Below are 14,028 nucleotides of genomic sequence, written 5' to 3'. Positions count from 1 at the left end.
GGGACACCGAGACACTGAGACACTGAGACACTGGGACACTGGGACACAGAGACACTGGGACACAGGGACACGGAGAGATTGAGACACTGAGACACTGGGACACTGGGACACTGAGACACTGGGACACTGAGACACTGGGACACTGGGACACTGAGACACTGAGACACTGGGACACTGAGACACTTAGACACTGGGACACTGAGACACAGAGACACTGGGACACAGAGACACAGAGACACAGATACACAGAGACACAGAGACACAGGGACGCTGGGAACTGAGACACTGAGACACTGAGACACTGGGACACTGAGACACTGAGCCACTGGAACACTGAGACACTGGGACACTGAGACACTGAGACACTGAGATACTGAGACACTTGAGACATGGGGACACTGGGCCACTGGGTCACTGAGACACTGAGACACTGCGGCACTGGGACACTGAGACACTGGGACACTGGATCATGGAGACACGGAGACACTGAGGCACAGAGACACTGAGACATGGGGAAACTGGGACACTGGGACACTGAGACACTGAGACACTGAGACACAGAGACACTGGGACACTGAGACACTGGGACACTGGGACACTGAGACACTGAGACACTGGGACACTGAGACACAGAGACACAGGGACATAGAGACACTGGGACACTGAGACACTGTGACACTGAGACACAGGGACACAGGGATGCTGGGAACTGAGACACTGGAACACTGAGACACTGGGACACTGGGACATTGAGACACTGAGACACTGAGACACTGAGACACTGGGACTCTGGGACACTGAGAAACTGAGACACAGCGACACTGTGACACTGGGACACTGAGACACTGAGACACTGAGACAATGGGACACTGGGACACTGTGTCTCTGAGACACTGAGACAATGGGACACTGAGACACTGAGACACTGAGACACTGAGACACAGAGACACAGAGACACAGGGACGCTGGGAACTGAGACACTGAGACACTGAGACACTGGAACACTGAGACACTGAGCCACTGGAACACTGAGACACTGGGACACTGAGACACTGAGACACTGAGATACTGAGACACTTGAGACATGGGGACACTGGGCCACTGGGTCACTGAGACACTGAGACACTGCGGCACTGGGACACTGAGACACTGGGACACTGGATCATGGAGACACGGAGACACTGAGGCACAGAGACACTGAGACATGGGGAAACTGGGACACTGGGACACTGAGACACTGAGACACTGAGACACAGAGACACTGGGACACTGAGACACTGGGACACTGGGACACTGAGACACTGAGACACTGGGACACTGAGACACAGAGACACAGGGACATAGAGACACTGGGACACTGAGACACTGTGACACTGAGACACAGGGACACAGGGATGCTGGGAACTGAGACACTGGAACACTGAGACACTGGGACACTGGGACATTGAGACACTGAGACACTGAGACACAGAGACACTGGGACTCTGGGACACTGAGAAAATGAGACACAGCGACACTGTGACACTGGGACACTGAGACACTGAGACACTGAGACAATGGGACACTGGGACACTGTGTCTCTGAGACACTGAGACAATGGGACACTGAGACACTGAGACACTGAGACACAGAGACACAGGGACATAGAGACTCTGGGAACTGAGACACTGTGTCACTGGGACACTGAGACACTGGGACACTGGTACACTGGGACACTGGGACACTGAGACACAGAGACCGTGGGACTCTGATACACTGGGACACTGGGACACTGGGACACGGGGACACTGAGACACTGAGACTCTGGTACACTGAGACACTGAGGCACTGGGACACTGACACACTGAGACACAGAAACACTGGGGCACTGAGACACTGAGACACTGGTACACTGAGACACTGGGGCACTGGGACACTGACACACTGAGACACAGAGACACTGGTGCACTGGGACACAAAGACATGGAGACACGGACACTGGGAGACAGAAACACAGAGGTACAGGGACAATGGGACGCTGGGACACAGAGACACAAGGACACAGAGACACTGGGACACCGAGACACTGAGACACTGAGACACTGAGACACTGGGACACTGGGACACAGAGACACTGGGACACAGGGACACAGAGAGATTGAGACACTGAGATACTGGGACACTGGGACACTGAGACACTGGGACACTGGGACACTGAGACACTGAGACACTGGGACACTGAGACACAGAGACACAGGGACACAGAGACACTGGGACACTGAGACACTGAGTCACTGAGACACAGGGACACAGGGACGCTGGGAACGGAGACACTGAGACACTGGGACAGTGAGACACTGGGACACTGGTCCACTGGAACACTGGGACACTGAGACACAGAGACCGTGGGACTCTGATTCACTGGGACACTGGGACACTGAGACACTGAGACACTGAGACACTGGTACACTGAGGCACTGGGGCACTGGGACACTGACACACTGAGACACAGAGGCACTGGGGCACTGGGACACAGAGACATGGAGACACGGACACTGGGACACAGAGACACTGGGACACTGAGACACTGAGACACTGAGGCACTGAGACACTGGGACATGGAGACACTGGGACACTGGGACATTGGGACTCTGAAACACCGGGACACTGGGACACTGAGACACTTGGACACTGGGACACTGAGACACTGAGACACTGGGACGCTGGGCCACTGGGACACTGAGACACTGGGACACTGGGGCACTGGGACACAGAGACATGGAGACACGGACACTGGGACACAGAGACACTGGGACACTGAGACACAGAGACACTTTGGCACTGAGACACTGGGACACAGAGACAGAGATACACTGAGACACAGAGACACAGGGACGCTGGGAACTGAGGCACTGAGACACTGGGACACTGAGACACAGAGACACTGGGACACTGAGACACTGGGACACTGAGACACTGAGACACTGGAACACTGAGACACTGGGACACTGGACCCTGGGACACTGAGACACTGAGACACTGAGATACTGAGACACTTGAGACATGGGGACACTGGGCCACTGGGACACTGAGACACTGGGACACTGGGACACTGAGACACTGAGACACTGGGACACTGAGGCACTTAGACACTGGGACACTGAGACACAGAGACACTGGGACACTGAGACACTGGGACACAGAGACACAGATACACAGAGACACAGAGACACAGGGACGCTGGGAACTGAGAGACTGAGACACTGGGACACTGAGACACTGAGACACTGCGACACTGAGACACAGAGACACTGGGACACTGAGACACAGAGACACTTTGACACTGTGACACTGGGACACAGGGACAGAGATACACAGAGACACAGAGACAAAGGGACGCTGGGAACTGAGGCACTGAGACACTGGGACACTGAGACACAGAGACACTGGGACACTGAGACACTGAGACACTGGAACACTGAGACACTGGGACACTGAGACACTGAGACACTGAGATACTGAGACACTTGAGACATGGGGACACTGGGCCACTGGGTCACTGAGACACTGAGACACTGCGACACTGGGACACTGAGACACTGGGACACTGGATCATGGAGACACGGAGGCACTGAGGCACAGAGACACTGAGACATGGGGAAACTGGGACACTGGGACACTGAGACACTGAGACACTGAGACACAAAGACACTGGGACACTGGGACACTGAGACACTGGGACACTGGGACACTGAGACACTGAGACACTGGGACACTGAGACACTGAGACATGGGACACTGGGACACTGAGACACTGAGACACCGGGACACTGGAACACTGAGACACTGGGACACTGAGACACTGAGACACAGAGACACAGAGACACAGGGAAGCTGGGAACTGAGACACTGGGACACTGAGACACTGAGACACTGAGACACTGGGACACTGAGACACTGGGACACTGGGACCCTGGGACACTGAGACACTGAGACACTGAGATACTGAGACACTTGAGACATGGGAACACTGGGCCACTGGGACACTGAGACACTGAGACACTTGGACACTGGGACACTGAGACACTGGGACACTGGGTCACGGAGACACGGAGACACTGAGACACAGAAACACTGAGACATGGGGACACTGGGACACTGGGACACTGAGACACAGAGACACTGGGACACTGGGACATTGAGACACTGAGGCACTGAGACACTGAGACACAGAGACACTGGGACACTGAGAAACTGAGACACAGCGACACTGGGACACTGGGGCACTGAGACACTGAGACACTGAGACACTGAGACAGTGGGACACTGGGACACTGTGTCTCTGAGACACTGAGACACTGGGGCACTGGGACACTGGGGCACTGAGACACTGGGACACTGGGACACTGGGACACTGAGACACTGGGACACTGAGACACAGGGACACAGAGACAGAGATACACAGAGACACAGAGACACAGGGACGCTGGGAACTGAGGCACTGAGACACTGGGACACTGAGACACAGAGACACTGGGACACTGAGACACTGGGACACTGAGACACTGAGACTCTGCGACACTGAGACACTGGGACACTGGGACCCTGGGACACTGACACACTGAGACACTGAGATACTGAGACACTTGAGGCATGGGGACACTGGGCCACTGGGACACTGAGACACTGTGGCACTGGGAAACTGAGACACTGGGACACTGAGACACTGCGACACTGGGACACTGAGGCACTGCGACACTGGGACCCTGGGACACCGAGACACTGAGACACAGAGATACTGAGACACTTGAGACATGGGGACACTGGGCCACTGGGACACTGAGACACTGGGACACTGGGACACTGGGACACTGAGACACTGGGACACTGGGACACTGAGACACTGAGACACTGGGACACTGAGACACAGAGACACAGGGACACAGAGAAACTGAGACACTGGGACACTGAGACACTGAGACACTGAGACACAGGGACACTGGGACACTGAGACACTGAGACATGGGACTCTGGGACACTGAGACACTGAGACACCGGGACACTGGAACACTGAGACACTTGGACACTGAGACACTGAGACACAGAGACACAGAGACACAGGGAAGCTGGGAACTGAGACACTGGGACACTGAGACACTGAGACACTGAGACACTGGGACACTGAGACACTGGGACACTGGGACCCTGGGACACTGAGACACTGAGACACTGAGATACTGAGACACCTGAGACATGGGAACACTGGGCCACTGGGACACTGAGACACTGAGACACTTGGACACTGGGACACTGAGACACTGAGACACTTGGACACTGGGACACTGAGACACTGGGACACTGAGACATGGGGACACTGGGACACTGGGACACTGAGACACAGAGACACTGGGACACTGGGACATTGAGACACTGAGGCACTGAGACACTGAGACACAGAGACACTGGGACACTGAGAAACTGAGACACAGCGACACTGGGACACTGGGACACTGAGACACTGAGACACTGAGACACTGAGACAGTGGGACACTGGGACACTGTGTCTCTGAGACACTGAGACACTGGGACACTGGGGCACTGAGACACTGGGACACTGGGACACTGAGACACTGAGACACTGGGACACTGAGACACTGAGACACTGGGACACTGAGACACTGAGACACTGAGATACAGGGACACAGCGATGCTGGGAACTGAGACACTGAGACACTGGAAAACTAAGACACTGGGACACTGGCACACTGGGACACCGAGACACTGAGACACTGAGACACAGGGACACTGGGGTACTGGGAACTGAGACACTGAGTCACAGAGACACTGGGACACTGGGACACTGAGACACTGATAAACTGAGACACTGGGATACTGGGACACTGGGACACAAGGACACTGAGACACTGGGACACTGGGCCACTGAAACACTGAGACACTGGGACACTGAGACATTGAGACACTGGGACAGTGAGACACTGAGACACTGAGACACTGGGACACTGAGACACTGAGACACTGAGACACTGAGGCACTGAGACACTGGGACATGGAGATACTGGTATACTGAGACACTGGGGCACTGGGACACTGACACACTGAGACACAGAGACACTGGGGCACTGAGACACTGAGCCACTGGTACACTGAGACACTGGGGCACTGGGACACTGACACACTGAGACACAGAGACACTGGGGCACTGGGATACAGAGGCATGGAGTCACGGACACTGGGAGACAGAGACACAGGGGTACAGGGACAATGGGACGCTGGGACACAGAGACACAAGGACACAGAGACACTGGGACACAGAGAAACTGGGACACTGGGACACTGAGACACTGAGACACTGAGACACAGGGACACTGGGACACTGAGACACTGAGACATGGGACACTGGGACACTGAGACACTGAGACACTGAGACACCGGGACACTGGAACACTGAGACACTGGGACACTGAGACACTGAGACACAGAGACAGAGAGACACAGGGAAGCTGGGAACTGAGACACTGGGACACTGAGACACTGAGACACTGAGACACTGGGACACTGAGACACTGGGACACTGGGACCCTGGGACACTGGTACACTGGGACACTGAGACACAGAGACCGTGGGACTCTGATACACTGGGACACTGGGACACTGGGACACTGAGACACTGAGACACAGGGACACAGGGACGCTGGAAACTGAGACACGGGGACACTGGGGCACTGGGAACTGAGACACTGAGTCACAGAGACACTGGGACACTGGGACACTGAGACACTGTTACACTGAGACACTGGGATACTGGGACACTGAGACACAGGGGCACTGAGACACAGGGACCAAGGGACACTGGGAACTGAGACACTGAGACACTGGGACACTGAGACACTGAGACACTGGGACACTGGGACACTGAGACACTGAGACACAGGGACACAGGGACGCTGGAAACTGAGACACTGGTCCACTGGAACACTCGGACACTGAGACACAGAGACCGTGGGACTCTGATTCACTGAGACACTGGGACACTGTGACACTGGTACACTGAGACACTGGGGAACTGGGACACTGACACACTGAGACACAGCGACACTGGGGCACTGGGACACAGAGACACGGAGGCACGGATACTGGGACACAGAGTCACAGGGGCACAGGGACAATGGGACAATGGGACACAGAGACACGGACACTGAGACACAGATACACAGAGACACAGGGAAGCTGGGAACTGAGACACTGGGACACTGAGACACTGAGACACTGAGACACTGGGACACTGAGACACTGGGACACTGGGACCCTGGGACAATGAGACACTGAGACACTGAGATACTGAGACACTTGAGACATGGGGACACTAGGCCACTGGGACACTGGGACACTGGGACACTGGGACACTGGGACACTGAGACACTGGGACACTGGGACACTGAGACACTGAGACACTGGGACACAGAGACACAGAGACACAGGGACACAGAGAAACTGGGACACTGGGACACTGAGACACTGAGACACTGAGACACAGGGACACTGGGACACTGAGACACTGGGACATGGGACACTGGGACACTGAGACACTGAGACACTGAGACACCGGGACACTGGAACACTGAGACACTGGGACACTGAGACACTGAGACACAGAGACAGAGAGACACAGGGAAGCTGGGAACTGAGACACTGGGACACTGAGACACTGAGACACTGAGACACTGGGACACTGAGACACTGGGACACTGGGACCCTGGGACACTGGTACACTGGGACACTGAGACACAGAGACCATGGGACTCTGATACACTGGGACACTGGGACACTGGGACACTGAGACACTGAGACACTGGTACACTGAGACACTGAGGCACTGGGACACTGACACACTGAGACACAGAGACACTGGGGCACTGAGACACTGAGACACTGGTACACTGAGACACTGGGGCACTGGGACACTGACACACTGAGACACAGAGACACTGGGGCACTGGGACACAAAGACATGGAGACACGGACACTGGGAGACAGATACACAGAGGTACAGGGACAATGGGACGCTGGGACACAGAGACACAAGGACACAGAGACACTGGGACACTGGGACACCGAGACACTGAGACACTGAGACACTGAGACACTGGGACACTGGGACACAGAGACACTGGGACACAGGGACACGGAGAGATTGAGACACTGGGACACTGGGACACTGAGACACTGGGACACTGGGACACTGAGACACTGAGACACTGGGACACTGAGACACAGAGACACAGGGACACAAGGACACTGGGACACTGAGACACTGAGACACTGAGACACAGGGACACAGGGACGCTGGGAACGGAGACACTGAGACACTGGGACAGTGAGACACTGGGACACTGGTCCACTGGAACACTGGGACACTGAGACACAGAGACCGTGGGACTCTGATTCACTGGGACACTGGGACACTGAGACACTGAGACACTGGTACACTGAGGCACTGGGGCACTGGGGCACTGACACACTGAGACACAGAGACACTGGGGCACTGGGACACAGAGACATGGAGACACGGACACTGGGACACAGAGACACTGGGACACTGAGACACTTTGGCACTGAGACACTGGGACACAGAGACAGAGATACACTGAGACACAGAGACACAGGGACGCTGGGAACTGAGGCACTGAGACACTGGGACACTGAGACACAGAGACACTGGGACACTGGGACACTGAGACACTGGGACACTGAGACACTGATACACTGGAACACTGAGACACTGGGACACTGGGACCCTGGGACACTGAGACACTGAGACACTGAGATACTGAGACACTTGAGACATGGGAACACTGGGCCACTGGGACACTGAGACACTGGGACACTGGGACACTGAGACACTGAGACACTGGGACACTGAGGCACTTAGACACTGGGACACTGAGACACAGAGACACTGGGACACTGAGACACTGGGACACTGGGACCCTGGGACACTGAGACACTGAGATACTGAGACACTTGAGACATGGGAACACTGGGCCACTGGGACACTGAGACACTGGGACACTGGGACACTGAGACACTGGGACACAGAGACACAGATACACAGAGACACAGAGACACAGGGACGCTGGGAACTGAGAGACTGAGACATTGGGACACTGAGACACTGAGACACTGTGACACTGAGACACAGAGACACTGGGACACTGAGACACAGAGACACTTTGACACTGAGACACTGGGACACAGGCACAGAGATACACAGAGACACAGAGACAAAGGGACGCTGGAAACTGAGGCACTGAGACACTGGGACACTGAGACACAGAGACACTGGGACACTGAGACACTGGGACACTGAGACACTGAGACACTGGGACACTGAAACACTGGGACACTGGGACCCTGGGACACTGAGAAACTGAGACACTGAGATACTGAGACACTTGAGACATGGGGACACTGGGCCACTGGGACACTGAGACACTGGGACACTGGGACACTGAGACACTGAGACACTGGGACACTGAGACACTTAGACACTGGGACCCTGAGACACAGAGACACTGGGACACTGAGACACTGGGACACAGAGACACAGATACACAGAGACACAGAGACACAGGGACGCTGGGAACTGAGACACTGAGACACTGGGACACTGAGACACTGAGACACTGGAACACTGAGACACTGGGACACTGGGACACTGAGACACAGAGACACTGGTACACTGAGACACTGAGATACTGAGACACTTGAGACATGGGGACACTGGGCCACTGGGACACTGAGACACTGAGACACTGCGACACTGAGACACTGGGGCACTGGATCATGGAGACACGGAGACACTGAGACACAGAGACACTGAGACATGGGGAAACTGGGACACTGGGACACTGAGACACTGAGACACTGAGACACAGAGACACTGGGACACTGAGACACTGGGACACTGGGACACTGAGACACTGAGACACTGGGACACTGAGACACAGAGACACAGGGACATAGAGACACTGGGACACTGAGACACTGTGACACTGAGACACAGGGACACAGGGATGCTGGGAACTGAGACCCTGGGACACTGAGACACTGGGACACTGGTACACTGGGACACTGGGACACTGAGACACAGAGACCGTGGGACTGTGATACACTGAGACACTGGGACACTGAGACACTGAGACACTGGGACACTGAGACACAGAGACACAGGGACACAGAGACACTGGGACACTGAGACACTGAGATACTGAGACACAGGGACACAGGGACGCTGGGAACGGAGACACTGAGACACTGGGACACTGAGACACTGGGACACTGGTCCACTGGAACACTGGGACACTGAGACACAGAGACCGTGGGGCTCTGATTCACTGGGACACTGGGACACTGAGACACTGGGGCACTGGGACACTGAGACACTGAGACACTGAGACAATGGGACACTGGGACACTGTGTCTCTGAGACACTGAGACAATGGGGCACTGAGACACAGAGACACAGGGACACGGAGACACTGGGACACTGGGACTCTGGGACACTGAGACACTGGGACACGGCGACACTGGGACACTGAGACACTGTGACACTGGGTCACGGAGACACGGAGACACTGAGACAAAGAGACACTGAGACATGGGGACATTGGGATACTGGGGCACTGAGACACAGAGACACTGGGACACTGAGACACAGAGACACTGGGACTCTGGGACACTGAGAAACTGAGACACAGCGACACTGTGACACTGGGACACTGAGACACTGAGACAATGGGACACTGGTACACTGGGACTCTGGGACACTGAGACACAGAGACCGTGGGACTCTGATACACTGGGACACTGGGACACTGGGACACGGGGACACTGAGACACTGAGACTCTGGTACACTGAGACACTGAGACACTGACACACTGAGACACAGAGACACTGGGGCACTGAGACACTGAGACACTGGTACACTGAGACACTGGGGCACTGGGACACTGACACACTGAGACACAGAGACACTGGGGCACTGGGACACAAAGACATGGAGACACGGACACTGGGAGACAGATACACAGAGGTACAGGGACAATGGGACGCTGGGACACAGAGACACAAGGACACAGAGACACTGGGACACCGAGACACTGAGACACTGAGACACTAAGACACTGGGACACTGGGACACAGAGACACTGGGACACAGGGACACGGAGAGATTGAGACACTGAGACACTGGGACACTGGGACACTGAGACACTGGGACACTGGGACACTGAGACACTGAGACACTGGGACACTGGGACACTGAGACACTGAGACACTGGGACACTGAGACACAGAGACACAGGGACACAGAGACACTGGGACACTGAGACACTGAGACACAGGGACACAGGGACGCTGGGAACGGAGACACTGAGACACTGGGACAGTGAGACACTGGGACACTGGTCCACTGGAACACTGGGACACTGAGGCACAGAGACCGTGGGACTCTGATTCACTGGGACACTGGGATACTGAGACACTGAGGCACTGGTACACTGAGGCACTGGGGCACTGGGACACTGACACACTGAGACACAGAGACACTGGGGCACTGGGACACAGAGACATGGATACACGGACACTGGGACACAGAGACACTGGGACACTGAGACACTGAGACACTGAGGCACTGAGACACTGGGACATGGAGACACTGGGACACTGGGACATTGGGACTCTGAAACACCGGGACATTGGGACACTGAGACACTGAGACACTAGGACGCTGAGACACTGAGACACTGGGACACTGAGACACAGAGACACTTTGGCACTGAGACACTGGGACACAGAGACAGAGATACACTGAGACACAGAGACACAGGGACGCTGGGAACTGAGGCACTGAGACACTGGGACACTGAGACACAGAGACACTGGTACACTGAGACACTGGGACACTGAGACACTGAGACACTGGAACACTGAGACACTGGGACACTGGGACCCTGGGACACTGAGACACTGAGACACTGAGATACTGAGACACTTGAGACATGGGAACACTGGGCCACTGGGACACTGAGACACTGGGACACTGAGACACAGAGACACAGGGACACAAGGACACTGGGACACTGAGACACTGAGACACTGAGACACTTGAGACACTGGGACACTGGGACACTGAGACACTGAGACACTGGGACACTGAGACACAGAGACACAGGGACACAAGGACACTGGGACACTGAGACACTGAGACACTGAGACACAGGGACACAGGGACGCTGGGAACGGAGACACTGAGACACTGGGACAGTGAGACACTGGGACACTGGTCCACTGGAACACTGGGACACTGAGACACAGAGACCGTGGGACTCTGATTCACTGGGACACTGTGACACTGAGACACTGAGACACTGGTACACTGAGGCACTGGGGCACTGGGGCACTGACACACTGAGACACAGAGACACTGGGGCACTGGGACACAGAGACATGGAGACACGGACACTGGGACACAGAGACACTGGGACACTGAGACACTGAGACACTGAGACACTGGGACACTGAGACACAGAGACACTTTGGCACTGAGACACTGGGACACAGAGACAGAGATACACTGAGACACAGAGACACAGGGACGCTGGGAACTGAGGCACTGAGACACTGGGACACTGAGACACAGAGACACTGGGACACTGGGACACTGAGACACTGGGACACTGAGACACTGATACACTGGAACACTGAGACACTGGGACACTGGGACCCTGGGACACTGAGACACTGAGACACTGAGATACTGAGACACTTGAGACATGGGAACACTGGGCCACTGGGACACTGAGACACTGGGACACTGGGACACTGAGACACTGAGACACTGGGACACTGAGGCACTTAGACACTGGGACACTGAGACACAGAGACACTGGGACACTGAGACACTGGGACACTGGGACCCTGGGACACTGAGACACTGAGATACTGAGACACTTGAGACATGGGAACACTGGGCCACTGGGACACTGGGACACTGGGACACTGAGACACTGGGACACAGAGACACAGATACACAGAGACACAGAGACACAGGGACGCTGGGAACTGAGAGACTGAGACATTGGGACACTGAGACACTGAGACACTGTGACACTGAGACACAGAGACACTGGGACACTGAGACACAGAGACACTTTGACACTGAGACACTGGGACACAGGCACAGAGATACACAGAGACACAGAGACAAAGGGACGCTGGAAACTGAGGCACTGAGACACTGGGACACTGAGACACAGAGACACTGGGACACTGAGACACTGGGACACTGAGACACTGAGACACTGGGACACTGAAACACTGGGACACTGGGACCCTGGGACACTGAGAAACTGAGACACTGAGATACTGAGACACTTGAGACATGGGGACACTGGGCCACTGGGACACTGAGACACTGGGACATTGGGACACTGAGACACTGAGACACTGGGACACTGAGACACTTAGACACTGGGACCCTGAGACACAGAGACACTGGGACACTGAGACACTGGGACACAGAGACACAGATACACAGAGACACAGAGACACAGGGACGCTGGGAACTGAGACACTGAGACACTGGGACACTGAGACACTGAGACACTGGAACACTGAGACACTGGGACACTGAGACACTGAGACACTGAGATACTGAGACACTTGAGACATGGGGACACTGGGCCACTGGGACACTGAGACACTGAGACACTGCGACACTGAGACACTGGGGCACTGGATCATGGAGACACGGAGACACTGAGACACAGAGACACTGAGACATGGGGAAACTGGGACACTGGGACACTGAGACACTGAGACACTGAGACACAGAGACACTGGGACACTGAGACACTGGGACACTGGGACACTGAGACACTGAGACACTGGGACACTGAGACACAGAGACACAGGGACATAGAGACACTGGGACACTGAGACACTGTGACACTGAGACACAGGGACAC

The sequence above is a fragment of the Pristiophorus japonicus genome, chromosome 9 (assembly GCF_044704955.1).
Source record: "Pristiophorus japonicus isolate sPriJap1 chromosome 9, sPriJap1.hap1, whole genome shotgun sequence".
NCBI classification, from domain to species: domain Eukaryota; kingdom Metazoa; phylum Chordata; class Chondrichthyes; family Pristiophoridae; genus Pristiophorus; species Pristiophorus japonicus.
Note: the sequence above shows the minus strand (reverse complement) of the source record.